The 25,574-nt window shown below is 49.0% G+C and overlaps 18 non-coding genes across 18 annotated transcripts; all 18 read left to right on the top strand.

Annotated features, from left to right (window-relative positions):
• Positions 1 to 837: 837 nt before the first annotated feature.
• On the top strand, positions 838 to 929 carry trnay-gua (transfer RNA tyrosine (anticodon GUA)). The gene is given in 2 exon segments: positions 838 to 874; positions 894 to 929. It is a non-coding gene; the product is annotated as a tRNA-Tyr (tRNA).
• Positions 930 to 2,260: 1,331 nt separating this feature from the next.
• On the top strand, positions 2,261 to 2,352 carry trnay-gua (transfer RNA tyrosine (anticodon GUA)). Its single transcript is given in 2 exon segments — positions 2,261 to 2,297; positions 2,317 to 2,352. It is a non-coding gene; the product is annotated as a tRNA-Tyr (tRNA).
• A 1,331-nt stretch (positions 2,353 to 3,683) lies between these two features.
• Positions 3,684 to 3,775, top strand: trnay-gua (transfer RNA tyrosine (anticodon GUA)). The gene is given in 2 exon segments: positions 3,684 to 3,720; positions 3,740 to 3,775. It is a non-coding gene; the product is annotated as a tRNA-Tyr (tRNA).
• Positions 3,776 to 5,106: 1,331 nt separating this feature from the next.
• Positions 5,107 to 5,198, top strand: trnay-gua (transfer RNA tyrosine (anticodon GUA)). The gene is given in 2 exon segments: positions 5,107 to 5,143; positions 5,163 to 5,198. It is a non-coding gene; the product is annotated as a tRNA-Tyr (tRNA).
• A 1,330-nt stretch (positions 5,199 to 6,528) lies between these two features.
• Positions 6,529 to 6,620, top strand: trnay-gua (transfer RNA tyrosine (anticodon GUA)). The gene is given in 2 exon segments: positions 6,529 to 6,565; positions 6,585 to 6,620. It is a non-coding gene; the product is annotated as a tRNA-Tyr (tRNA).
• Positions 6,621 to 7,951: 1,331 nt separating this feature from the next.
• On the top strand, positions 7,952 to 8,043 carry trnay-gua (transfer RNA tyrosine (anticodon GUA)). Its single transcript is given in 2 exon segments — positions 7,952 to 7,988; positions 8,008 to 8,043. It is a non-coding gene; the product is annotated as a tRNA-Tyr (tRNA).
• Positions 8,044 to 9,374: 1,331 nt separating this feature from the next.
• trnay-gua (transfer RNA tyrosine (anticodon GUA)) lies at positions 9,375 to 9,466 on the top strand. The gene is given in 2 exon segments: positions 9,375 to 9,411; positions 9,431 to 9,466. It is a non-coding gene; the product is annotated as a tRNA-Tyr (tRNA).
• Positions 9,467 to 10,797: 1,331 nt separating this feature from the next.
• On the top strand, positions 10,798 to 10,889 carry trnay-gua (transfer RNA tyrosine (anticodon GUA)). The gene is given in 2 exon segments: positions 10,798 to 10,834; positions 10,854 to 10,889. It is a non-coding gene; the product is annotated as a tRNA-Tyr (tRNA).
• Positions 10,890 to 12,220: 1,331 nt separating this feature from the next.
• Positions 12,221 to 12,312, top strand: trnay-gua (transfer RNA tyrosine (anticodon GUA)). The gene is given in 2 exon segments: positions 12,221 to 12,257; positions 12,277 to 12,312. It is a non-coding gene; the product is annotated as a tRNA-Tyr (tRNA).
• Positions 12,313 to 13,643: 1,331 nt separating this feature from the next.
• Positions 13,644 to 13,735, top strand: trnay-gua (transfer RNA tyrosine (anticodon GUA)). Its single transcript is given in 2 exon segments — positions 13,644 to 13,680; positions 13,700 to 13,735. It is a non-coding gene; the product is annotated as a tRNA-Tyr (tRNA).
• A 1,331-nt stretch (positions 13,736 to 15,066) lies between these two features.
• trnay-gua (transfer RNA tyrosine (anticodon GUA)) lies at positions 15,067 to 15,158 on the top strand. Its single transcript is given in 2 exon segments — positions 15,067 to 15,103; positions 15,123 to 15,158. It is a non-coding gene; the product is annotated as a tRNA-Tyr (tRNA).
• A 1,322-nt stretch (positions 15,159 to 16,480) lies between these two features.
• trnay-gua (transfer RNA tyrosine (anticodon GUA)) lies at positions 16,481 to 16,572 on the top strand. The gene is given in 2 exon segments: positions 16,481 to 16,517; positions 16,537 to 16,572. It is a non-coding gene; the product is annotated as a tRNA-Tyr (tRNA).
• A 1,331-nt stretch (positions 16,573 to 17,903) lies between these two features.
• On the top strand, positions 17,904 to 17,995 carry trnay-gua (transfer RNA tyrosine (anticodon GUA)). Its single transcript is given in 2 exon segments — positions 17,904 to 17,940; positions 17,960 to 17,995. It is a non-coding gene; the product is annotated as a tRNA-Tyr (tRNA).
• Positions 17,996 to 19,317: 1,322 nt separating this feature from the next.
• Positions 19,318 to 19,409, top strand: trnay-gua (transfer RNA tyrosine (anticodon GUA)). The gene is given in 2 exon segments: positions 19,318 to 19,354; positions 19,374 to 19,409. It is a non-coding gene; the product is annotated as a tRNA-Tyr (tRNA).
• Positions 19,410 to 20,740: 1,331 nt separating this feature from the next.
• On the top strand, positions 20,741 to 20,832 carry trnay-gua (transfer RNA tyrosine (anticodon GUA)). Its single transcript is given in 2 exon segments — positions 20,741 to 20,777; positions 20,797 to 20,832. It is a non-coding gene; the product is annotated as a tRNA-Tyr (tRNA).
• Positions 20,833 to 22,163: 1,331 nt separating this feature from the next.
• Positions 22,164 to 22,255, top strand: trnay-gua (transfer RNA tyrosine (anticodon GUA)). Its single transcript is given in 2 exon segments — positions 22,164 to 22,200; positions 22,220 to 22,255. It is a non-coding gene; the product is annotated as a tRNA-Tyr (tRNA).
• A 1,322-nt stretch (positions 22,256 to 23,577) lies between these two features.
• Positions 23,578 to 23,669, top strand: trnay-gua (transfer RNA tyrosine (anticodon GUA)). Its single transcript is given in 2 exon segments — positions 23,578 to 23,614; positions 23,634 to 23,669. It is a non-coding gene; the product is annotated as a tRNA-Tyr (tRNA).
• A 1,322-nt stretch (positions 23,670 to 24,991) lies between these two features.
• trnay-gua (transfer RNA tyrosine (anticodon GUA)) lies at positions 24,992 to 25,083 on the top strand. The gene is given in 2 exon segments: positions 24,992 to 25,028; positions 25,048 to 25,083. It is a non-coding gene; the product is annotated as a tRNA-Tyr (tRNA).
• Positions 25,084 to 25,574: the final 491 nt, after the last annotated feature.

The following is a 25,574-nucleotide window of genomic DNA, read 5'->3' as shown; positions in this document are numbered from 1 at the left end:
GGTCACCTCGCTTCCCTTCCACGGTCTCGTGCTCTTCTCGGCTTCTTTCTTCGTTACTGTGGCTTCGCGTCCTGCTGTTGCTCGCTCGCTGCTGCTCCGCAATGTCGATTGGATACAAGGAGTGGGCCAGTTCTCTGATGGTCGTGGAGCAGCTTGGAGACGAGTGCGAAAAGGCGACTGAGAAGCAAATGAGGGAAACCTGCAAGAAGCTACTGGGGAATTAGCTCAAATGGTAGAGCGCTCGCTTAGCATGTGAGTGATAGGGGGATCGATGCCTGCATTCTCCACTCTGCTTTTGGCTCAGAGCAATTCTCCAGAAAGAAATGTGGTCTCACGTGTCACTGAGTTCACGCCAGATGGGTCAAAGCACAGCAAACCTTTTTCTGCCATGTCATAAGCAAGACGTCTTGATTTTTGCAAAGATGGATATATGAGGCGAGAGAAGCCAAAAGAACGACTTGCGAGCATTGATTGCTTTTCTGAGCATTTGACTCAGGACCTTCGATTGAGCAGACTGATATGCTGCCTGCTGCGCGAAGAAGGCACTTGCCATGCAAGCGGCCAGGCAGCACGACCAAGTCGGGCAGCTTGCAAGGTCTTTAAATTCAGAATGCGCAGCTTGCAAAAAATCTGCGAGCCTGATAAGAAGTCAAAGCTACACTCTTGTGATTGTTAGTCACACGCGTTTTCCAGGCTGTAAAGAGTAGCTGGCGGTTGACAGTCCCACCGCGCTGCAGCATGGGCTGGTACTGAAGATGCACAGGCCATGCCACGAGTCCAGATGCGTCAACATGCTCACGGAAAACAATCATCGCACAGAAATATCTTTGGCGCTTCCCTTCGATAGCTCAGTTGGTAGAGCGGAGGACTGTAGTGGAATACTCAGCAAAGTCATCCTTAGGTCGCTGGTTCAATTCCGGCTCGAAGGAGCTACTGTCCTTTTGGATTAAGCAGCAATTCGCTCAAACCAGTTCTCATCACTTTATGGTGCATTATGTTGCCACGAAGGAGCAGGACACCACTTTTCTCGTCTCAAACCTGAATGCACTCTGCATCCACCTTCACACAGCTGTTATGCTTGAGCATTTGTGTCTGCTCACCAGCACAGAGTTTTTTTAAATTTCAAAATTTGCATATAAAAATTTGTACAGTCCATTCAAAAGCAGTTCAGTGCATTTAGCTGCGGTCAGCAATCCCATACACTACATTTGGGTGCTGACGGCAGTTCCGTTCGATACATTTCCTTGCTTTTCAGTTCAAGTACAATTCGGTACAATATGGGATACATTGTAGTACATTCAACAAACTGCAGAGCAGCAACACTTCAAAGCACTCAGCACTCCCTTTCAGGCAAAACAAGTTGGCCATCAGTCAGACAGCGCTGTCGCCTGCTCCCTCACACACAGGGCGGCCGCTACTTTCCGGTCACCTCGCTTCCCTTCCACGGTCTCGTGCTCTTCTCGGCTTCTTTCTTCGTTACTGTGGCTTCGCGTCCTGCTGTTGCTCGCTCGCTGCTGCTCCGCAATGTCGATTGGATACAAGGAGTGGGCCAGTTCTCTGATGGTCGTGGAGCAGCTTGGAGACGAGTGCGAAAAGGCGACTGAGAAGCAAATGAGGGAAACCTGCAAGAAGCTACTGGGGAATTAGCTCAAATGGTAGAGCGCTCGCTTAGCATGTGAGTGATAGGGGGATCGATGCCTGCATTCTCCACTCTGCTTTTGGCTCAGAGCAATTCTCCAGAAAGAAATGTGGTCTCACGTGTCACTGAGTTCACGCCAGATGGGTCAAAGCACAGCAAACCTTTTTCTGCCATGTCATAAGCAAGACGTCTTGATTTTTGCAAAGATGGATATATGAGGCGAGAGAAGCCAAAAGAACGACTTGCGAGCATTGATTGCTTTTCTGAGCATTTGACTCAGGACCTTCGATTGAGCAGACTGATATGCTGCCTGCTGCGCGAAGAAGGCACTTGCCATGCAAGCGGCCAGGCAGCACGACCAAGTCGGGCAGCTTGCAAGGTCTTTAAATTCAGAATGCGCAGCTTGCAAAAAATCTGCGAGCCTGATAAGAAGTCAAAGCTACACTCTTGTGATTGTTAGTCACACGTGTTTTCCAGGCTGTAAAGAGTAGCTGGCGGTTGACAGTCCCACCGCGCTGCAGCATGGGCTGGTACTGAAGACGCACAGGCCACGCCACGAGTCCAGATGCGTCAACATGCTCACGGAAAACAATCATCGCACAGAAAAAACTTTGGTGCTTCCCTTCGATAGCTCAGTTGGTAGAGCGGAGGACTGTAGTGGAATACTCAGCAAAGTCATCCTTAGGTCGCTGGTTCAATTCCGGCTCGAAGGAGCTAGTGCACTTTTGGATTAAGCAGCAATTCGCTCAAACCAGTTCTCATCACTTTATGGTGCATTATGTTGCCACGAAGGAGCAGGACACCACTTTTCTCGTCTCAAACCTGAATGCACTCTGCATCCACCTTCACACAGCTGTTATGCTTGAGCATTTGTGTCTGCTCACCAGCACAGAGTTTTTTTAAATTTCAAAATTTGCATATAAAAATTTGTACAGTCCATTCAAAAGCAGTTCAGTACATTTAGCTGCGGTCAGCAATCCCATACACTACATTTGGGTGCTGACGGCAGTTCCGTTCGATACATTTCCTTGCTTTTCAGTTCAAGTACAATTCGGTACAATATGGGATACATTGTAGTGCATTCAACAAACTGCAGAGCAGCAACACTTCAAAGCACTCAGCACTCCCTTTCAGGCAAAACAAGTTGGCCATCAGTCAGACAGCGCTCTCGCCTGCTCCCTCACACACAGGGCGGCCGCTACTTTCCGGTCACCTCGCTTCCCTTCCACGGTCTCGTGCTCTTCTCGGCTTCTTTCTTCGTTACTGTGGCTTCGCGTCCTGCTGTTGCTCGCTCGCTGCTGCTCCGCAATGTCGATTGGATACAAGGAGTGGGCCAGTTCTCTGATGGTCGTGGAGCAGCTTGGAGACGAGTGCGAAAAGGCGACTGAGAAGCAAATGAGTGAAACCTGCAAGAAGCTACTGGGGAATTAGCTCAAATGGTAGAGCGCTCGCTTAGCATGTGAGAGTTAGGGGGATCGATGCCTGCATTCTCCACTCTGCTTTTGGCTCAGAGCAATTCTCCAGAAAGAAATGTGGTCTCACGTGTCACTGAGTTCACGCCAGATGGGTCAAAGCACAGCAAACCTTTTTCTGCCATGTCATAAGCAAGACGTCTTGATTTTTGCAAAGATGGATATATGAGGCGAGAGAAGCCAAAAGAACGACTTGCGAGCATTGATTGCTTTTCTGAGCATTTGACTCAGGACCTTCGATTGAGCAGACTGATATGCTGCCTGCTGCGCGAAGAAGGCACTTGCCATGCAAGCGGCCAGGCAGCACGACCAAGTCGGGCAGCTTGCAAGGTCTTTAAATTCAGAATGCGCAGCTTGCAAAAAATCTGCGAGCCTGATAAGAAGTCAAAGCTACACTCTTGTGATTGTTAGTCACACGCGTTTTCCAGGCTGTAAAGTGTAGCTGGCGGTTGACAGTCCCACCGCGCTGCAGCATGTGCTGGTGCTGAAGACGCACAGGCCACGCCACGAGTCCAGATGCGTCAACATGCTCACGGAAAACAATCATCGCACAGAAAAATCTTTGGCGCTTCCCTTCGATAGCTCAGTTGGTAGAGCGGAGGACTGTAGTGGAATACTCAGCAAAGTCATCCTTAGGTCACTGGTTCAATTCCTGCTTGAAGGAGCTAGTGTACTTTTGGATTGAGCAGCAATTCGCTCAAACCAGTTCTCATCACTTTATGGTGCATCATGTTGCCACGAAGGAGCAGGACACCACTTTTCTCGTCTCAAACCTGAATGCACTCTGCATCCACCTTCACACAGCTGTTATGCTTGAGCATTTGTGTCTGCTCACCAGCACAGAGTTTTTTTAAATTTCAAAATTTGCATATAAAAATTTGTACAGTCCATTCAAAAGCAGTTCAGTACATTTAGCTGCGGTCAGCAATCCCATACACTACTTTTGGGTGCTGACGGCAGTTCCGTTCGATACATTTCCTTGCTTTTCAGTTCAAATACAATTCGGTACAATATGGGATACATTGTAGTGCATTCAACAAACTGCAGAGCAGCAACACTTCAAAGCACTCAGCACTCCCTTTCAGGCAAAACAAGTTGGCCATCAGTCAGACAGCGCTGTCGCCTGCTCCCTCACACACAGGGCGGCCGCTACTTTCCGGTCACCTCGCTTCCCTTCCACGGTCTCGTGCTCTTCTCGGCTTCTTTCTTCGTTACTGTGGCTTCGCGTCCTGCTGTTGCTCGCTCGCTGCTGCTCCGCAATGTCGATTGGATACAAGGAGTGGGCCAGTTCTCTGATGGTCGTGGAGCAGCTTGGAGACGAGTGCAAAAAGGCGACTGAGAAGCAAATGAGGGAAACCTGCAAGAAGCTACTGGGGAATTAGCTCAAATGGTAGAGCGCTCGCTTAGCATGTGAGTGATAGGGGGATCGATGCCTGCATTCTCCACTCTGCTTTTGGCTCAGAGCAATTCTCCAGAAAGAAATGTGGTCTCACGTGTCACTGAGTTCACGCCAGATGGGTCAAAGCACAGCAAACCTTTTTCTGCCATGTCATAAGCAAGACGTCTTGATTTTTGCAAAGATGGATATATGAGGCGAGAGAAGCCAAAAGAACGACTTGCGAGCATTGATTGCTTTTCTGAGCATTTGACTCAGGACCTTCGATTGAGCAGACTGATATGCTGCCTGCTGCGCGAAGAAGGCACTTGCCATGCAAGCGGCCAGGCAGCACGACCAAGTCGGGCAGCTTGCAAGGTCTTTAAATTCAGAATGCGCAGCTTGCAAAAAATCTGCGAGCCTGATAAGAAGTCAAAGCTACACTCTTGTGATTGTTAGTCACACGCGTTTTCCAGGCTGTAAAGAGTCGCTGGCGGTTGACAGTCCCACCGCGCTGCAGCATGGGCTGGTACTGAAGACGCACAGGCCACGCCACGAGTCCAGATGCGTCAACATGCTCACGGAAAACAATCATCGCACAGAAAAATCTTTGGCGCTTCCCTTCGATAGCTCAGTTGGTAGAGCGGAGGACTGTAGTGGAATACTCAGCAAAGTCATCCTTCGGTCGCTGGTTCAATTCCGGCTCGAAGGAGCTAGTTTACTTTTGGATTGAGCAGCAATTCGCTCAAACCAGTTCTCATCACTTTATGGTGCATCATGTTGCCACGAAGGAGCAGGACACCACTTTTCTCGTCTCAAACCTGAATGCACTCTGCATCCACCTTCACACAGCTGTTATGCTTGAGCATTTGTGTCTGCTCACCAGCACAGAGTTTTTTTAAATTTCAAAATTTGCATATAAAAATTTGTACAGTCCATTCAAAAGCAGTTCAGTACATTTAGCTGCGGTCAGCAATCCCATACACTACATTTGGGTGCTGACGGCAGTTCCGTTCGATACATTTCCTTGCTTTTCAGTTCAAGTACAATTCGGTACAATATGGGATACATTGTAGTACATTCAACAAACTGCAGAGCAGCAACACTTCAAAGCACTCAGCACTCCCTTTCAGGCAAAACAAGTTGGCCATCAGTCAGACAGCGCTGTCGCCTGCTCCCTCACACACAGGGCGGCCGCTACTTTCCGGTCACCTCGCTTCCCTTCCACGGTCTCGTGCTCTTCTCGGCTTCTTTCTTCGTTACTGTGGCTTCGCGTCCTGCTGTTGCTCGCTCGCTGCTGCTCCGCAATGTCGATTGGATACAAGGAGTGGGCCAGTTCTCTGATGGTCGTGGAGCAGCTTGGAGACGAGTGCGAAAAGGCGACTGAGAAGCAAATGAGGGAAACCTGCAAGAAGCTACTGGGGAATTAGCTCAAATGGTAGAGCGCTCGCTTAGCATGTGAGTGATAGGGGGATCGATGCCTGCATTATCCACTCTGCTTTTGGCTCAGAGCAATTCTCCAGAAAGAAATGTGGTTTCACGTGTCACTGAGTTCACGCCAGATGGGTCAAAGCACAGCAAACTTTTTCTGCCATGTCATAAGCAAGACGTCTTGATTTTTGCAAAGATGGATATATGAGGCGAGAGAAGCCAAAAGAACGACTTGCGAGCATTGATTGCTTTTCTGAGCATTTGACTCAGGACCTTCGATTGAGCAGACTGATATGCTGCCTGCTGCGCGAAGAAGGCACTTGCCATGCAAGCGGCCAGGCAGCACGACCAAGTCGGGCAGCTTGCAAGGTCTTTAAATTCAGAATGCGCAGCTTGCAAAATATCTGCGAGCCTGATAAGAAGTCAAAGCTACACTCTTGTGATTGTTAGTCACACGCGTTTTCCAGGCTGTAAAGAGTAGCTGGCGGTTGACAGTCCCACCGCGCTGCAGCATGGGCTGGTACTGAAGACGCACAGGCCACGCCACGAGTCCAGATGCGTGAACATGCTCACGGAAAACAATCATCGCACAGAAAAATCTTTGGCGCTTCCCTTCGTTAGCTCAGTTGGTAGAGCGGAGGACTGTAGTGGAATACTCAGCAAAGTCATCCTTCGGTCGCTGGTTCAATTCTGGCTCGAAGGAGCTAGTGTACTTTTGGATTAAGCAGCAATTCGCTCAAACCAGTTCTCATCACTTTATGGTGCATCATGTTGCCACGAAGGAGCAGGACACCACTTTTCTCGTCTCAAACCTGAACGCACTCTGCATCCACCTTCACACAGCTGTTATGCTTGAGCATTTGTGTCTGCTCACCAGCACAGAGTTTTTTTAAATTTCAAAATTTGCATATAAAAATTTGTACAGTCCATTCAAAAGCAGTTCAGTACATTTAGCTGCGGTCAGCAATCCCACACACTACATTTGGGTGCTGACGGCAGTTCCGTTCGATACATTTCCTTGCTTTTCAGTTCAAGTACAATTCGGTACAATATGGGATACATTGTAGTGCATTCAACAAACTGCAGAGCAGCAACACTTCAAAGCACTCAGCACTCCCTTTCAGGCAAAACAAGTTGGCTATCAGTCAGACAGCGCTGTCGCCTGCTTTGTCACACACAGGGCGGCCGCTACTTTCCGGTCACCTCGCTTCCCTTCCACGGTCTCGTGCTCTTCTCGGCTTCTTTCTTCGTTACTGTGGCTTCGCGTCCTGCTGTTGCTCGCTCGCTGCTGCTCCGCAATGTCGATTGGATACAAGGAGTGGGCCAGTTCTCTGATGGTCGTGGAGCAGCTTGGAGACGAGTGCGAAAAGGCGACTGAGAAGCAAATGAGGGAAACCTGCAAGAAGCTACTGGGGAATTAGCCCAAATGGTAGAGCGCTCGCTTAGCATGTGAGTGATAGGGGGATCGATGCCTGCATTCTCCACTCTGCTTTTGGCTCAGAGCAATTCTCCAGAAAGAAATGTGGTCTCACGTGTCACTGAGTTCACGCCAGATGGGTCAAAGCACAGCAAACCTTTTTCTGCCATGTCATAAGCAAGACGTCTTGATTTTTGCAAAGATGGATATATGAGGCGAGAGAAGCCAAAAGAACGACTTGCGAGCATTGATTGCTTTTCTGAGCATTTGACTCAGGACCTTCGATTGAGCAGACTGATATGCTGCCTGCTGCGCGAAGAAGGCACTTGCCATGCAAGCGGCCAGGCAGCACGACCAAGTCGGGCAGCTTGCAAGGTCTTTAAATTCAGAATGCGCAGCTTGCAAAAAATCTGCGAGCCTGATAAGAAGTCAAAGCTACACTCTTGTGATTGTTAGTCACACGCGTTTTCCAGGCTGTAAAGAGTCGCTGGCGGTTGACAGTCCCACCGCGCTGCAGCATGGGCTGGTACTGAAGACGCACAGGCCACGCCACGAGTCCAGATGCGTCAACATGCTCACGGAAAACAATCATCGCACAGAAAAATCTTTGGCGCTTCCCTTCGATAGCTCAGTTGGTAGAGCGGAGGACTGTAGTGGAATACTCAGCAAAGTCATCCTTAGGTCGCTGGTTCAATTCCGGCTCGAAGGAGCTAGTGTACTTTTGGATTAAGCAGCAATTCGCTCAAACCAGTTCTCATCACTTTATGGTGCATCATGTTGCCCCGAAGGAGCATGACACCACTTTTTTCGTCTCAAACCTGAATGCACTCTGCATCCACCTTCACACAGCTGTTATGCTTGAGCATTTGTGTCTGCTCACCAGCACAGAGTTTTTTTAAATTTCAAAATTTGCATATAAAAATTTGTACAGTCCATTCAAAAGCAGTTCAGTACATTTAGCTGCGGTCAGCAATCCCATACACTACATTTGGGTGCTGACGGCAGTTCCGTTCGATACATTTCCTTGCTTTTCAGTTCAAGTACAATTCGGTACAATATGGGATACATTGTAGTGCATTCAACAAACTGCAGAGCAGCAACACTTCAAAGCACTCAGCACTCCCTTTCAGGCAAAACAAGTTGGCTATCAGTCAGACAGCGCTGTCGCCTGCTCCCTCACACACAGGGCGGCCGCTACTTTCCGGTCACCTCGCTTCCCTTCCACGGTCTCGTGCTCTTCTCGGCTTCTTTCTTCGTTACTGTGGCTTCGCGTCCTGCTGTTGCTCGCTCGCTGCTGCTCCGCAATGTCGATTGGATACAAGGAGTGGGCCAGTTCTCTGATGGTCGTGGAGCAGCTTGGAGACAAGTGCGAAAAGGCAACTGAGAAGCAAATGAGGGAAACCTGCAAGAAGCTACTGGGGAATTAGCTCAAATGGTAGAGCGCTCGCTTAGCATGTGAGAGGTAGGGGGATCGATGCCTGCATTCTCCACTCTGCTTTTGGCACAGAGCAATTCTCCAGAAAGAAATGTGGTCTCACGTGTCACTGAGTTCACGCCAGATGGGTCAAAGCACAGCAAACCTTTTTCTGCCATGTCATAAGCAAGACGTCTTGATTTTTGCAAAGATGGATATATGAGGCGAGAGAAGCCAAAAGAACGACTTGCGAGCATTGATTGCTTTTCTGAGCATTTGACTCAGGACCTTCGATTGAGCAGACTGATATGCTGCCTGCTGCGCGAAGAAGGCACTTGCCATGCAAGCGGCCAGGCAGCACGACCAAGTCGGGCAGCTTGCAAGGTCTTTAAATTCAGAATGCGCAGCTTGCAAAAAATCTGCGAGCCTGATAAGAAGTCAAAGCTACACTCTTGTGATTGTTAGTCACACGCGTTTTCCAGGCTGTAAAGAGTCGCTGGCGGTTGACAGTCCCACCGCGCTGCAGCATGGGCTGGTACTGAAGACGCACAGGCCACGCCACGAGTCCAGATGCGTCAACATGCTCACGGAAAACAATCATCGCACAGAAAAATCTTTGGCGCTTCCCTTCGATAGCTCAGTTGGTAGAGCGGAGGACTGTAGTGGAATACTCAGCAAAGTCATCCTTAGGTCGCTGGTTCAATTCCGGCTCGAAGGAGCTAGTGTACTTTTGGATTGAGCAGCAATTCACTCAAACCAGTTCTCATCACTTTATGGTGCATCATGTTGCCACGAAGGAGCAGGACACCACTTTTCTCGTCTCAAACCTGAATGCACTCTGCATCCACCTTCACACAGCTGTTATGCTTGAGCATTTGTGTCTGCTCACCAGCACAGAGTTTTTTTAAATTTCAAAATTTGCATATAAAAATTTGTACAGTCCATTCAAAAGCAGTTCAGTACATTTAGCTGCGGTCAGCAATCCCATACACTACATTTGGGTGCTGACGGCAGTTCCGTTCGATACATTTCCTTGCTTTTCAGTTCAAGTACAATTCGGTACAATATGGGATACATTGTAGTACATTCAACAAACTGCAGAGCAGCAACACTTCAAAGCACTCAGCACTCCCTTTCAGGCAAAACAAGTTGGCCATCAGTCAGACAGCGCTGTCGCCTGCTCCCTCACACACAGGGCGGCCGCTACTTTCCGGTCACCTCGCTTCCCTTCCACGGTCTCATGCTCTTCTCGGCTTCTTTCTTTGTTACTGTGGCTTCGCGTCCTGCTGTTGCTCGCTCGCTGCTGCTCCGCAATGTCGATTGGATACAAGGAGTGGGCCAGTTCTCTGATGGTCGTGGAGCAGCTTGGAGACGAGTGCGAAAAGGCGACTGAGAAGCAAATGAGGGAAACCTGCAAGAAGCTACTGGGGAATTAGCTCAAATGGTAGAGCGCTCGCTTAGCATGTGAGTGATAGGGGGATCGATGCCTGCATTATCCACTCTGCTTTTGGCTCAGAGCAATTCTCCAGAAAGAAATGTGGTTTCACGTGTCACTGAGTTCACGCCAGATGGGTCAAAGCACAGCAAACCTTTTTCTGCCATGTCATAAGCAAGACGTCTTGATTTTTGCAAAGATGGATATATGAGGCGAGAGAAGCCAAAAGAACGACTTGCGAGCATTGATTGCTTTTCTGAGCATTTGACTCAGGACCTTCGATTGAGCAGACTGATATGCTGCCTGCTGCGCGAAGAAGGCACTTGCCATGCAAGCGGCCAGGCAGCACGACCAAGTCGGGCAGCTTGCAAGGTCTTTAAATTCAGAATGCGCAGCTTGCAAAAAATCTGCGAGCCTGATAAGAAGTCAAAGCTACACTCTTGTGATTGTTAGTCACACGCGTTTTCCAGGCTGTAAAGAGTAGCTGGCGGTTGACAGTCCCACCGCGCTGCAGCATGGGCTGGTACTGAAGACGCACAGGCCACGCCACGAGTCCAGATGCGTCAACATGCTCACGGAAAACAATCATCGCACAGAAAAATCTTTGGCGCTTCCCTTCGATAGCTCAGTTGGTAGAGCGGAGGACTGTAGTGGAATACTCAGCAAAGTCATCCTTCGGTCGCTGGTTCAATTCTGGCTCGAAGGAGCTAGTGTACTTTTGGATTAAGCAGCAATTCGCTCAAACCAGTTCTCATCACTTTATGGTGCATCATGTTGCCACGAAGGAGCAGGACACCACTTTTCTCGTCTCAAACCTGAATGCACTCTGCATCCACCTTCACACAGCTGTTATGCTTGAGCATTTGTGTCTGCTCACCAGCACAGAGTTTTTTTAAATTTCAAAATTTGCATATAAAAATTTGTACAGTCCATTCAAAAGCAGTTCAGTACATTTAGCTGCGGTCAGCAATCCCACACACTACATTTGGGTGCTGACGGCAGTTCCGTTCGATACATTTCCTTGCTTTTCAGTTCAAGTACAATTCGGTACAATATGGGATACATTGTAGTGCATTCAACAAACTGCAGAGCAGCAACACTTCAAAGCACTCAGCACTCCCTTTCAGGCAAAACAAGTTGGCTATCAGTCAGACAGCGCTGTCGCCTGCTTTGTCACACACAGGGCGGCCGCTACTTTCCGGTCACCTCGCTTCCCTTCCACGGTCTCGTGCTCTTCTCGGCTTCTTTCTTCGTTACTGTGGCTTCGCGTCCTGCTGTTGCTCGCTCGCTGCTGCTCCGCAATGTCGATTGGATACAAGGAGTGGGCCAGTTCTCTGATGGTCGTGGAGCAGCTTGGAGACGAGTGCGAAAAGGCAACTGAGAAGCAAATGAGGGAAACCTGTAAGTAGCTACTGGGGAATTAGCTCAAATGGTAGAGCGCTCGCTTAGCATGTCAGTGATAGGGGGATCGATGCCTGCATTCTCCACTCTGCTTTTGGCTCAGAGCAATTCTCCAGAAAGAAATGTGGTCTCACGTGTCACTGAGTTCACGCCAGATGGGTCAAAGCACAGCAAACCTTTTTCTGCCATGTCATAAGCAAGACGTCTTGATTTTTGCAAAGATGGATATATGAGGCGAGAGAAGCCAAAAGAACGACTTGCGAGCATTGATTGCTTTTCTGAGCATTTGACTCAGGACCTTCGATTGAGCAGACTGATATGCTGCCTGCTGCGCGAAGAAGGCACTTGCCATGCAAGCGGCCAGGCAGCACGACCAAGTCGGGCAGCTTGCAAGGTCTTTAAATTCAGAATGCGCAGCTTGCAAAAAATCTGCGAGCCTGATAAGAAGTCAAAGCTACACTCTTGTGATTGTTAGTCACACGCGTTTTCCAGGCTGTAATTAGTCGCTGGCGGTTGACAGTCCCACCGCGCTGCAGCATGGGCTGGTACTGAAGACGCACAGGCCACGCCACGAGTCCAGATGCGTCAACATGCTCACGGAAAACAATCATCGCACAGAAAAATCTTTGGCGCTTCCCTTCGATAGCTCAGTTGGTAGAGCGGAGGACTGTAGTGGAATACTCAGCAAAGTCATCCTTCGGTCGCTGGTTCAATTCCGGCTCGAAGGAGCTAGTGTACTTTTGGATTAAGCAGCAATTCGCTCAAACCAGTTCTCATCACTTTATGGTGCATCATGTTGCCACGAAGGAGCATGACACCACTTTTCTCGTCTCAAACCTGAATGCACTCTGCATCCACCTTCACACAGCTGTTATGCTTGAGCATTTGTGTCTGCTCACCAGCACAGAGTTTTTTTAAATTTCAAAATTTGCATATAAAAATTTGTACAGTCCATTCAAAAGCAGTTCAGTACATTTAGCTGCGGTCAGCAATCCCATACACTACATTTGGGTGCTGACGGCAGTTCCGTTCGATACATTTCCTTGCTTTTCAGTTCAAGTACAATTCGGTACAATATGGGATACATTGTAGTGCATTCAACAAACTGCAGAGCAGCAACACTTCAAAGCACTCAGCACTCCCTTTCAGGCAAAACAAGTTGGCTATCAGTCAGACAGCGCTGTCGCCTGCTCCCTCACACACAGGGCGGCCGCTACTTTCCGGTCACCTCGCTTCCCTTCCACGGTCTCGTGCTCTTCTCGGCTTCTTTCTTCGTTACTGTGGCTTCGCGTCCTGCTGTTGCTCGCTCGCTGCTGCTCCGCAATGTCGATTGGATACAAGGAGTGGGCCAGTTCTCTGATGGTCGTGGAGCAGCTTGGAGACGAGTGCGAAAAGGCAACTGAGAAGCAAATGAGGGAAACCTGCAAGAAGCTACTGGGGAATTAGCTCAAATGGTAGAGCGCTCGCTTAGCATGTGAGAGGTAGGGGGATCGATGCCTGCATTCTCCACTCTGCTTTTGGCTCAGAGCAATTCTCCAGAAAGAAATGTGGTCTCACGTGTCACTGAGTTCACGCCAGATGGGTCAAAGCACAGCAAACCTTTTTCTGCCATGTCATAAGCAAGACGTCTTGATTTTTGCAAAGATGGATATATGAGGCGAGAGAAGCCAAAAGAACGACTTGCGAGCATTGATTGCTTTTCTGAGCATTTGACTCAGGACCTTCGATTGAGCAGACTGATATGCTGCCTGCTGCGCGAAGAAGGCACTTGCCATGCAAGCGGCCAGGCAGCACGACCAAGTCGGGCAGCTTGCAAGGTCTTTAAATTCAGAATGCGCAGCTTGCAAAAAATGTGCGAGCCTGATAAGAAGTCAAAGCTACACTCTTGTGATTGTTAGTCACACGCGTTTTCCAGGCTGTAAAGAGTAGCTGGCGGTTGACAGTCCCACCGCGCTGCAGCATGGGCTGGTACTGAAGACGCACAGGCCACGCCACGAGTCCAGATGCGTGAACATGCTCACGGAAAACAATCATCGCACAGAAAAATCTTTGGCGCTTCCCTTCGATAGCTCAGTTGGTAGAGCGGAGGACTGTAGTGGAATACTCAGCAAAGTCATCCTTCGGTCGCTGGTTCAATTCTGGCTCGAAGGAGCTAGTGTACTTTTGGATTAAGCAGCAATTCGCTCAAACCAGTTCTCATCACTTTATGGTGCATCATGTTGCCACGAAGGAGCAGGACACCACTTTTCTCGTCTCAAACCTGAATGCACTCTGCATCCACCTTCACACAGCTGTTATGCTTGAGCATTTGTGTCTGCTCACCAGCACAGAGTTTTTTTAAATTTCAAAATTTGCATATAAAAATTTGTACAGTCCATTCAAAAGCAGTTCAGTTCATTTAGCTGCGGTCAGCAATCCCATACACTACATTTGGGTGCTGACGGCAGTTCCGTTCGATACATTTCCTTGCTTTTCAGTTCAAGTACAATTCGGTACAATATGGGATACATTGTAGTACATTCAACAAACTGCAGAGCAGCAACACTTCAAAGCACTCAGCACTCCCTTTCAGGCAAAACAAGTTGGCTATCAGTCAGACAGCGCTGTCGCCTGCTCCCTCACACACAGGGCGGCCGCTACTTTCCGGTCACCTCGCTTCCCTTCCACGGTCTCGTGCTCTTCTCGGCTTCTTTCTTCGTTACTGTGGCTTCGCGTCCTGCTGTTGCTCGCTCGCTGCTGCTCCGCAATGTCGATTGGATACAAGGAGTGGGCCAGTTCTCTGATGGTCGTGGAGCAGCTTGGAGACGAGTGCGAAAAGGCGACTGAGAAGCAAATGAGGGAAACCTGCAAAAAGCTACTGGGGAATTAGCTCAAATGGTAGAGCGCTCGCTTAGCATGTCAGTGATAGGGGGATCGATGCCTGCATTCTCCACTCTGCTTTTGGCTCAGAGCAATTCTCCAGAAAGAAATGTGGTCTCACGTGTCACTGAGTTCACGCCAGATGGGTCAAAGCACAGCAAACCTTTTTCTGCCATGTCATAAGCAAGACGTCTTGATTTTTGCAAAGATGGATATATGAGGCGAGAGAAGCCAAAAGAACGACTTGCGAGCATTGATTGCTTTTCTGAGCATTTGACTCAGGACCTTCGATTGAGCAGACTGATATGCTGCCTGCTGCGCGAAGAAGGCACTTGCCATGCAAGCGGCCAGGCAGCACGACCAAGTCGGGCAGCTTGCAAGGTCTTTAAATTCAGAATGCGCAGCTTGCAAAAAATCTGCGAGCCTGATAAGAAGTCAAAGCTACACTCTTGTGATTGTTAGTCACACGCGTTTTCCAGGCTGTAAAGAGTCGCTGGCGGTTGACAGTCCCACCGCGCTGCAGCATGGGCTGGTACTGAAGACGCACAGGCCACGCCACGAGTCCAGATGCGTCAACATGCTCACGGAAAACAATCATCGCACAGAAATATCTTTGGCGCTTCCCTTCGATAGCTCAGTTGGTAGAGCGGAGGACTGTAGTGGAATACTCAGCAAAGTCATCCTTCGGTCGCTGGTTCAATTCCGGCTCGAAGGAGCTAGTGTACTTTTGGATTAAGCAGCAATTCGCTCAAACCAGTTCTCATCACTTTATGGTGCATCATGTTGCCACGAAGGAGCATGACACCACTTTTCTCGTCTCAAACCTGAATGCACTCTGCATCCACCTTCACACAGCTGTTATGCTTGAGCATTTGTGTCTGCTCACCAGCACAGAGTTTTTTTAAATTTCAAAATTTGCATATAAAAATTTGTACAGTCCATTCAAAAGCAGTTCAGTACATTTAGCTGCGGTCAGCAATCCCATACACTACATTTGGGTGCTGACGGCAGTTCCGTTCGATACATTTCCTTGCTTTTCAGTTCAAGTACAATTCGGTACAATATGGGATACATTGTAGTGCATTCAACAAACTGCAGAGCAGCAACACTTCAAAGCACTCAGCACTCCCTTTCAGGCAAAACATCAGTCAGACAGCGCTGTCGCCTGCTCCCTCACACACAGGGCGGCCGCTACTTTCCGGTCACCTCGCTTCCCTTCCACGGTCTCGTGCTCTTCTCGGCTTCTTTCTTCGTTACTGTGGCTTCGCGTCCTGCTGTTGCTCGCTCGCTGCTGCTCCGCAATGTCGATTGGATACAAGGAGTGGGCCAGTTCTCTGATGGTCGTGGAGCAGCTTGGAGACGAGTGCGAAAAGGCGACTGAGAAGCAAATGAGGGAAACCTGCAAGAAGCTACTGGGGAATTAGCTCAAATGGTAGAGCGCTCGCTTAGCATGTGAGAGGTAGGGGGATCGATGCCTGCATTCTCCACTCTGCTTTTGGCTCAGAGCAATTCTCCAGAAAGAAATGTGGTCTCACGTGTCACTGAGTTCACGCCAGATGGGTCAAAGCACAGCAAACCTTTTTCTGCCATGTCATAAGCAAGACGTCTTGATTTTTGCAAAGATGGATATATGAGGCGAGAGAAGCCAAAAGAACGACTTGCGAGCATTGATTGCTTTTCTGAGCATTTGACTCAGGACCTTCGATTGAGCAGACTGATATGCTGCCTGCTGCGCGAAGAAGGCACTTGCCATGCAAGCGGCCAGGCAGCACGACCAAGTCGGGCAGCTTGCAAGGTCTTTAAATTCAGAATGCGCAGCTTGCAAAAAATCTGCGAGCCTGATAAGAAGTCAAAGCTACACTCTTGTGATTGTTAGTCACACGCGTTTTCCAGGCTGTAAAGAGTTTCTGGCGGTTGACAGTCCCACCGCGCTGCAGCATGGGCTGGTACTGAAGACGCACAGGCCACGCCACGAGTCCAGATGCGTCAACATGCTCACGGAAAACAATCATCGCACAGAAAAATCTTTGGCGCTTCCCTTCGATAGCTCAGTTGGTAGAGCGGAGGACTGTAGTGGAATACTCAGCAAAGTCATCCTTCGGTCGCTGGTTCAATTCTGGCTCGAAGGAGCTAGTGTACTTTTGGATTAAGCAGCAATTCGCTCAAACCAGTTCTCATCACTTTGTGGTGCATCATGTTGCCACGAAGGAGCAGGACACCACTTTTCTCGTCTCAAACCTGAAAGCATTCTGCATCCACCTTCACACAGCTGTTATGCTTGAGCATTTGTGTCTGCTCACCAGCACAGAGTTTTTTTAAATTTCAAAATTTGCATATAAAAATTTGTACAGTCCATTCAAAAGCAGTTCAGTACATTTAGCTGCGGTCAGCAATCCCATACACTACATTTGGGTGCTGACGGCAGTTCCGTTCGATACATTTCCTTGCTTTTCAGTTCAAGTACAATTCGGTACAATATGGGATACATTGTAGTACATTCAACAAACTGCAGAGCAGCAACACTTCAAAGCACTCAGCACTCCCTTTCAGGCAAAACAAGTTGGCTATCAGTCAGACAGCGCTGTCGCCTGCTCCCTCACACACAGGGCGGCCGCTACTTTCCGGTCACCTCGCTTCCCTTCCACGGTCTCGTGCTCTTCTCGGCTTCTTTCTTCGTTACTGTGGCTTCGCGTCCTGCTGTTGCTCGCTCGCTGCTGCTCCGCAATGTCGATTGGATACAAGGTGTGGTCCAGTTCTCTGATGGTCGTGGAGCAGCTTGGAGACGAGTGCGAAAAGGCAACTGAGAAGCAAATGAGGGAAACCTGCAAGAAGCTACTGGGGAATTAGCTCAAATGGTAGAGCGCTCGCATAGCATGTGAGAGGTAGGGGGATCGATGCCTGCATTCTCCACTCTGCTTTTGGCTCAGAGCAATTCTCCAGAAAGAAATGTGGTCTCACGTGTCACTGAGTTCATGCCAGATGGGTCAAAGCACAGCAAACCTTTTTCTGCCATGTCATAAGCAAGACGTCTTGATTTTTGCAAAGATGGATATATGAGGCGAGAGAAGCCAAAAGAACGACTTGCGAGCATTGATTGCTTTTCTGAGCATTTGACTCAGGACCTTCGATTGAGCAGACTGATATGCTGCCTGCTGCGCGAAGAAGGCACTTGCCATGCAAGCGGCCAGGCAGCACGACCAAGTCGGGCAGCTTGCAAGGTCTTTAAATTCAGAATGCGCAGCTTGCAAAAAATGTGCGAGCCTGATAAGAAGTCAAAGCTACACTCTTGTGATTGTTAGTCACACGCGTTTTCCAGGCTGTAAAGAGTAGCTGGCGGTTGACAGTCCCACCGCGCTGCAGCATGGGCTGGTACTGAAGACGCACAGGCCACGCCACGAGTCCAGATGCGTGAACATGCTCACGGAAAACAATCATCGCACAGAAAAATCTTTGGCGCTTCCCTTCGATAGCTCAGTTGGTAGAGCGGAGGACTGTAGTGGAATACTCAGCAAAGTCATCCTTCGGTCGCTGGTTCAATTCCGGCTCGAAGGAGCTAGTGTACTTTTGGATTAAGCAGCAATTCGCTCAAACCAGTTCTCATCACTTTATGGTGCATCATGTTGCCACGAAGGAGCATGACACCACTTTTCTCGTCTCAAACCTGAATGCACTCTGCATCCACCTTCACACAGCTGTTATGCTTGAGCATTTGTGTCTGCTCACCAGCACAGAGTTTTTTTAAATTTCAAAATTTGCATATAAAAATTTGTACAGTCCATTCAAAAGCAGTTCAGTACATTTAGCTGCGGTCAGCAATCCCATACACTACATTTGGGTGCTGACGGCAGTTCCGTTCGATACATTTCCTTGCTTTTCAGTTCAAGTACAATTCGGTACAATATGGGATACATTGTAGTGCATTCAACAAACTGCAGAGCAGCAACACTTCAAAGCACTCAGCACTCCCTTTCAGGCAAAACATCAGTCAGACAGCGCTGTCGCCTGCTCCCTCACACACAGGGCGGCCGCTACTTTCCGGTCACCTCGCTTCCCTTCCACGGTCTCGTGCTCTTCTCGGCTTCTTTCTTCGTTACTGTGGCTTCGCGTCCTGCTGTTGCTCGCTCGCTGCTGCTCCGCAATGTCGATTGGATACAAGGAGTGGGCCAGTTCTCTGATGGTCGTGGAGCAGCTTGGAGACGAGTGCGAAAAGGCGACTGAGAAGCAAATGAGGGAAACCTGCAAGAAGCTACTGGGGAATTAGCTCAAATGGTAGAGCGCTCGCTTAGCATGTGAGAGGTAGGGGGATCGATGCCTGCATTCTCCACTCTGCTTTTGGCTCAGAGCAATTCTCCAGAAAGAAATGTGGTCTCACGTGTCACTGAGTTCACGCCAGATGGGTCAAAGCACAGCAAACCTTTTTCTGCCATGTCATAAGCAAGACGTCTTGATTTTTGCAAAGATGGATATATGAGGCGAGAGAAGCCAAAAGAACGACTTGCGAGCATTGATTGCTTTTCTGAGCATTTGACTCAGGACCTTCGATTGAGCAGACTGATATGCTGCCTGCTGCGCGAAGAAGGCACTTGCCATGCAAGCGGCCAGGCAGCACGACCAAGTCGGGCAGCTTGCAAGGTCTTTAAATTCAGAATGCGCAGCTTGCAAAAAATCTGCGAGCCTGATAAGAAGTCAAAGCTACACTCTTGTGATTGTTAGTCACACGCGTTTTCCAGGCTGTAAAGAGTTTCTGGCGGTTGACAGTCCCACCGCGCTGCAGCATGGGCTGGTACTGAAGACGCACAGGCCACGCCACGAGTCCAGATGCGTCAACATGCTCACGGAAAACAATCATCGCACAGAAAAATCTTTGGCGCTTCCCTTCGATAGCTCAGTTGGTAGAGCGGAGGACTGTAGTGGAATACTCAGCAAAGTCATCCTTCGGTCGCTGGTTCAATTCTGGCTCGAAGGAGCTAGTGTACTTTTGGATTAAGCAGCAATTCGCTCAAACCAGTTCTCATCACTTTGTGGTGCATCATGTTGCCACGAAGGAGCAGGACACCACTTTTCTCGTCTCAAACCTGAAAGCATTCTGCATCCACCTTCACACAGCTGTTATGCTTGAGCATTTGTGTCTGCTCACCAGCACAGAGTTTTTTTAAATTTCAAAATTTGCATATAAAAATTTGTACAGTCCATTCAAAAGCAGTTCAGTACATTTAGCTGCGGTCAGCAATCCCATACACTACATTTGGGTGCTGACGGCAGTTCCGTTCGATACATTTCCTTGCTTTTCAGTTCAAGTACAATTCGGTACAATATGGGATACATTGTAGTACATTCAACAAACTGCAGAGCAGCAACACTTCAAAGCACTCAGCACTCCCTTTCAGGCAAAACAAGTTGGCTATCAGTCAGACAGCGCTGTCGCCTGCTCCCTCACACACAGGGCGGCCGCTACTTTCCGGTCACCTCGCTTCCCTTCCACGGTCTCGTGCTCTTCTCGGCTTCTTTCTTCGTTACTGTGGCTTCGCGTCCTGCTGTTGCTCGCTCGCTGCTGCTCCGCAATGTCGATTGGATACAAGGTGTGGTCCAGTTCTCTGATGGTCGTGGAGCAGCTTGGAGACGAGTGCGAAAAGGCAACTGAGAAGCAAATGAGGGAAACCTGCAAGAAGCTACTGGGGAATTAGCTCAAATGGTAGAGCGCTCGCATAGCATGTGAGAGGTAGGGGGATCGATGCCTGCATTCTCCACTCTGCTTTTGGCTCAGAGCAATTCTCCAGAAAGAAATGTGGTCTCACGTGTCACTGAGTTCATGCCAGATGGGTCAAAGCACAGCAAACCTTTTTCTGCCATGTCATAAGCAAGACGTCTTGATTTTTGCAAAGATGGATATATGAGGCGAGAGAAGCCAAAAGAACGACTTGCGAGCATTGATTGCTTTTCTGAGCATTTGACTCAGGACCTTCGATTGAGCAGACTGATATGCTGCCTGCTGCGCGAAGAAGGCACTTGCCATGCAAGCGGCCAGGCAGCACGACCAAGTCGGGCAGCTTGCAAGGTCTTTAAATTCAGAATGCGCAGCTTGCAAAAAATGTGCGAGCCTGATAAGAAGTCAAAGCTACACTCTTGTGATTGTTAGTCACACGCGTTTTCCAGGCTGTAAAGAGTAGCTGGCGGTTGACAGTCCCACCGCGCTGCAGCATGGGCTGGTACTGAAGACGCACAGGCCACGCCACGAGTCCAGATGCGTGAACATGCTCACGGAAAACAATCATCGCACAGAAAAATCTTTGGCGCTTCCCTTCGATAGCTCAGTTGGTAGAGCGGAGGACTGTAGTGGAATACTCAGCAAAGTCATCCTTAGGTCGCTGGTTCAATTCCGGCTCGAAGGAGCTAGTGTACTTTTGGATTAAGCAGCAATTCGCTCAAACCAGTTCTCATCACTTTATGGTGCATCATGTTGCCCCGAAGGAGCATGACACCACTTTTTTCGTCTCAAACCTGAATGCACTCTGCATCCACCTTCACACAGCTGTTATGCTTGAGCATTTGTGTCTGCTCACCAGCACAGAGTTTTTTTAAATTTCAAAATTTGCATATAAAAATTTGTACAGTCCATTCAAAAGCAGTTCAGTACATTTAGCTGCGGTCAGCAATCCCATACACTACATTTGGGTGCTGACGGCAGTTCCGTTCGATACATTTCCTTGCTTTTCAGTTCAAGTACAATTCGGTACAATATGGGATACATTGTAGTGCATTCAACAAACTGCAGAGCAGCAACACTTCAAAGCACTCAGCACTCCCTTTCAGGCAAAACAAGTTGGCTATCAGTCAGACAGCGCTGTCGCCTGCTCCCTCACACACAGGGCGGCCGCTACTTTCCGGTCACCTCGCTTCCCTTCCACGGTCTCGTGCTCTTCTCGGCTTCTTTCTTCGTTACTGTGGCTTCGCGTCCTGCTGTTGCTCGCTCGCTGCTGCTCCGCAATGTCGATTGGATACAAGGAGTGGGCCAGTTCTCTGATGGTCGTGGAGCAGCTTGGAGACAAGTGCGAAAAGGCAACTGAGAAGCAAATGAGGGAAACCTGCAAGAAGCTACTGGGGAATTAGCTCAAATGGTAGAGCGCTCGCTTAGCATGTGAGAGGTAGGGGGATCGATGCCTGCATTCTCCACTCTGCTTTTGGCTCAGAGCAATTCTCCAGAAAGAAATGTGGTCTCACGTGTCACTGAGTTCACGCCAGATGGGTCAAAGCACAGCAAACCTTTTTCTGCCATGTCATAAGCAAGACGTCTTGATTTTTGCAAAGATGGATATATGAGGCGAGAGAAGCCAAAAGAACGACTTGCGAGCATTGATTGCTTTTCTGAGCATTTGACTCAGGACCTTCGATTGAGCAGACTGATATGCTGCCTGCTGCGCGAAGAAGGCACTTGCCATGCAAGCGGCCAGGCAGCACGACCAAGTCGGGCAGCTTGCAAGGTCTTTAAATTCAGAATGCGCAGCTTGCAAAAAATCTGCGAGCCTGATAAGAAGTCAAAGCTACACTCTTGTGATTGTTAGTCACACGCGTTTTCCAGGCTGTAAAGAGTCGCTGGCGGTTGACAGTCCCACCGCGCTGCAGCATGGGCTGGTACTGAAGACGCACAGGCCACGCCACGAGTCCAGATGCGTCAACATGCTCACGGAAAACAATCATCGCACAGAAATATCTTTGGCGCTTCCCTTCGATAGCTCAGTTGGTAGAGCGGAGGACTGTAGTGGAATACTCAGCAAAGTCATCCTTCGGTCGCTGGTTCAATTCCGGCTCGAAGGAGCTAGTGTACTTTTGGATTAAGCAGCAATTCGCTCAAACCAGTTCTCATCACTTTATGGTGCATCATGTTGCCACGAAGGAGCATGACACCACTTTTCTCGTCTCAAACCTGAATGCACTCTGCATCCACCTTCACACAGCTGTTATGCTTGAGCATTTGTGTCTGCTCACCAGCACAGAGTTTTTTTAAATTTCAAAATTTGCATATAAAAATTTGTACAGTCCATTCAAAAGCAGTTCAGTACATTTAGCTGCGGTCAGCAATCCCATACACTACATTTGGGTGCTGACGGCAGTTCCGTTCGATACATTTCCTTGCTTTTCAGTTCAAGTACAATTCGGTACAATATGGGATACATTGTAGTGCATTCAACAAACTGCAGAGCAGCAACACTTCAAAGCACTCAGCACTCCCTTTCAGGCAAAACATCAGTCAGACAGCGCTGTCGCCTGCTCCCTCACACACAGGGCGGCCGCTACTTTCCGGTCACCTCGCTTCCCTTCCACGGTCTCGTGCTCTTCTCGGCTTCTTTCTTCGTTACTGTGGCTTCGCGTCCTGCTGTTGCTCGCTCGCTGCTGCTCCGCAATGTCGATTGGATACAAGGAGTGGGCCAGTTCTCTGATGGTCGTGGAGCAGCTTGGAGACGAGTGCGAAAAGGCGACTGAGAAGCAAATGAGGGAAACCTGCAAGAAGCTACTGGGGAATTAGCTCAAATGGTAGAGCGCTCGCTTAGCATGTGAGAGGTAGGGGGATCGATGCCTGCATTCTCCACTCTGCTTTTGGCTCAGAGCAATTCTCCAGAAAGAAATGTGGTCTCACGTGTCACTGAGTTCACGCCAGATGGGTCAAAGCACAGCAAACCTTTTTCTGCCATGTCATAAGCAAGACGTCTTGATTTTTGCAAAGATGGATATATGAGGCGAGAGAAGCCAAAAGAACGACTTGCGAGCATTGATTGCTTTTCTGAGCATTTGACTCAGGACCTTCGATTGAGCAGACTGATATGCTGCCTGCTGCGCGAAGAAGGCACTTGCCATGCAAGCGGCCAGGCAGCACGACCAAGTCGGGCAGCTTGCAAGGTCTTTAAATTCAGAATGCGCAGCTTGCAAAAAATCTGCGAGCCTGATAAGAAGTCAAAGCTACACTCTTGTGATTGTTAGTCACACGCGTTTTCCAGGCTGTAAAGAGTTTCTGGCGGTTGACAGTCCCACCGCGCTGCAGCATGGGCTGGTACTGAAGACGCACAGGCCACGCCACGAGTCCAGATGCGTCAACATGCTCACGGAAAACAATCATCGCACAGAAAAATCTTTGGCGCTTCCCTTCGATAGCTCAGTTGGTAGAGCGGAGGACTGTAGTGGAATACTCAGCAAAGTCATCCTTCGGTCGCTGGTTCAATTCTGGCTCGAAGGAGCTAGTGTACTTTTGGATTAAGCAGCAATTCGCTCAAACCAGTTCTCATCACTTTGTGGTGCATCATGTTGCCACGAAGGAGCAGGACACCACTTTTCTCGTCTCAAACCTGAAAGCATTCTGCATCCACCTTCACACAGCTGTTATGCTTGAGCATTTGTGTCTGCTCACCAGCACAGAGTTTTTTTAAATTTCAAAATTTGCATATAAAAATTTGTACAGTCCATTCAAAAGCAGTTCAGTACATTTAGCTGCGGTCAGCAATCCCATACACTACATTTGGGTGCTGACGGCAGTTCCGTTCGATACATTTCCTTGCTTTTCAGTTCAAGTACAATTCGGTACAATATGGGATACATTGTAGTGCATTCAACAAACTGCAGAGCAGCAACACTTCAAAGCACTCAGCACTCCCTTTCAGGCAAAACATCAGTCAGACAGCGCTGTCGCCTGCTCCCTCACACACAGGGCGGCCGCTACTTTCCGGTCACCTCGCTTCCCTTCCACGGTCTCGTGCTCTTCTCGGCTTCTTTCTTCGTTACTGTGGCTTCGCGTCCTGCTGTTGCTCGCTCGCTGCTGCTCCGCAATGTCGATTGGATACAAGGAGTGGGCCAGTTCTCTGATGGTCGTGGAGCAGCTTGGAGACGAGTGCGAAAAGGCGACTGAGAAGCAAATGAGGGAAACCTGCAAGAAGCTACTGGGGAATTAGCTCAAATGGTAGAGCGCTCGCTTAGCATGTGAGAGGTAGGGGTTTCGATGCCTGCATTCTCCACTCTGCTTTTGGCTCAGAGCAATTCTCCAGAAAGAAATGTGGTCTCACGTGTCACTGAGTTCACGCCAGATGGGTCAAAGCACAGCAAACCTTTTTCTGCCATGTCATAAGCAAGACGTCTTGATTTTTGCAAAGATGGATATATGAGGCGAGAGAAGCCAAAAGAACGACTTGCGAGCATTGATTGCTTTTCTGAGCATTTGACTCAGGACCTTCGATTGAGCAGACTGATATGCTGCCTGCTGCGCGAAGAAGGCACTTGCCATGCAAGCGGCCAGGCAGCACGACCAAGTCGGGCAGCTTGCAAGGTCTTTAAATTCAGAATGCGCAGCTTGCAAAAAATCTGCGAGCCTGATAAGAAGTCAAAGCTACACTCTTGTGATTGTTAGTCACACGCGTTTTCCAGGCTGTAAAGAGTTTCTGGCGGTTGACAGTCCCACCGCGCTGCAGCATGGGCTGGTACTGAAGACGCACAGGCCACGCCACGAGTCCAGATGCGTCAACATGCTCACGGAAAACAATCATCGCACAGAAAAATCTTTGGCGCTTCCCTTCGATAGCTCAGTTGGTAGAGCGGAGGACTGTAGTGGAATACTCAGCAAAGTCATCCTTCGGTCGCTGGTTCAATTCTGGCTCGAAGGAGCTAGTGTACTTTTGGATTAAGCAGCAATTCGCTCAAACCAGTTCTCATCACTTTGTGGTGCATCATGTTGCCACGAAGGAGCATGACACCACTTTTCTCGTCTCAAACCTGAATGCACTCTGCATCCACCTTCACACAGCTGTTATGCTTGAGCATTTGTGTCTGCTCACCAGCACAGAGTTTTTTTAAATTTCAAAATTTGCATATAAAAATTTGTACAGTCCATTCAAAAGCAGTTCAGTACATTTAGCTGCGGTCAGCAATCCCATACACTACATTTGGGTGCTGACGGCAGTTCCGTTCGATACATTTCCTTGCTTTTCAGTTCAAGTACAATTCGGTACAATATGGGATACATTGTAGTGCATTCAACAAACTGCAGAGCAGCAACACTTCAAAGCACTCAGCACTCCCTTTCAGGCAAAACATCAGTCAGACAGCGCTGTCGCCTGCTCCCTCACACACAGGGCGGCCGCTACTTTCCGGTCAC

The sequence above is a fragment of the Pristiophorus japonicus genome, unplaced genomic scaffold (assembly GCF_044704955.1).
Source record: "Pristiophorus japonicus isolate sPriJap1 unplaced genomic scaffold, sPriJap1.hap1 HAP1_SCAFFOLD_207, whole genome shotgun sequence".
In the NCBI taxonomy this organism is placed as follows: domain Eukaryota; kingdom Metazoa; phylum Chordata; class Chondrichthyes; family Pristiophoridae; genus Pristiophorus; species Pristiophorus japonicus.
The sequence above is the reverse complement of the archived record's forward strand: the minus strand, read 5'-3'. Positions and strand labels throughout refer to the sequence as shown.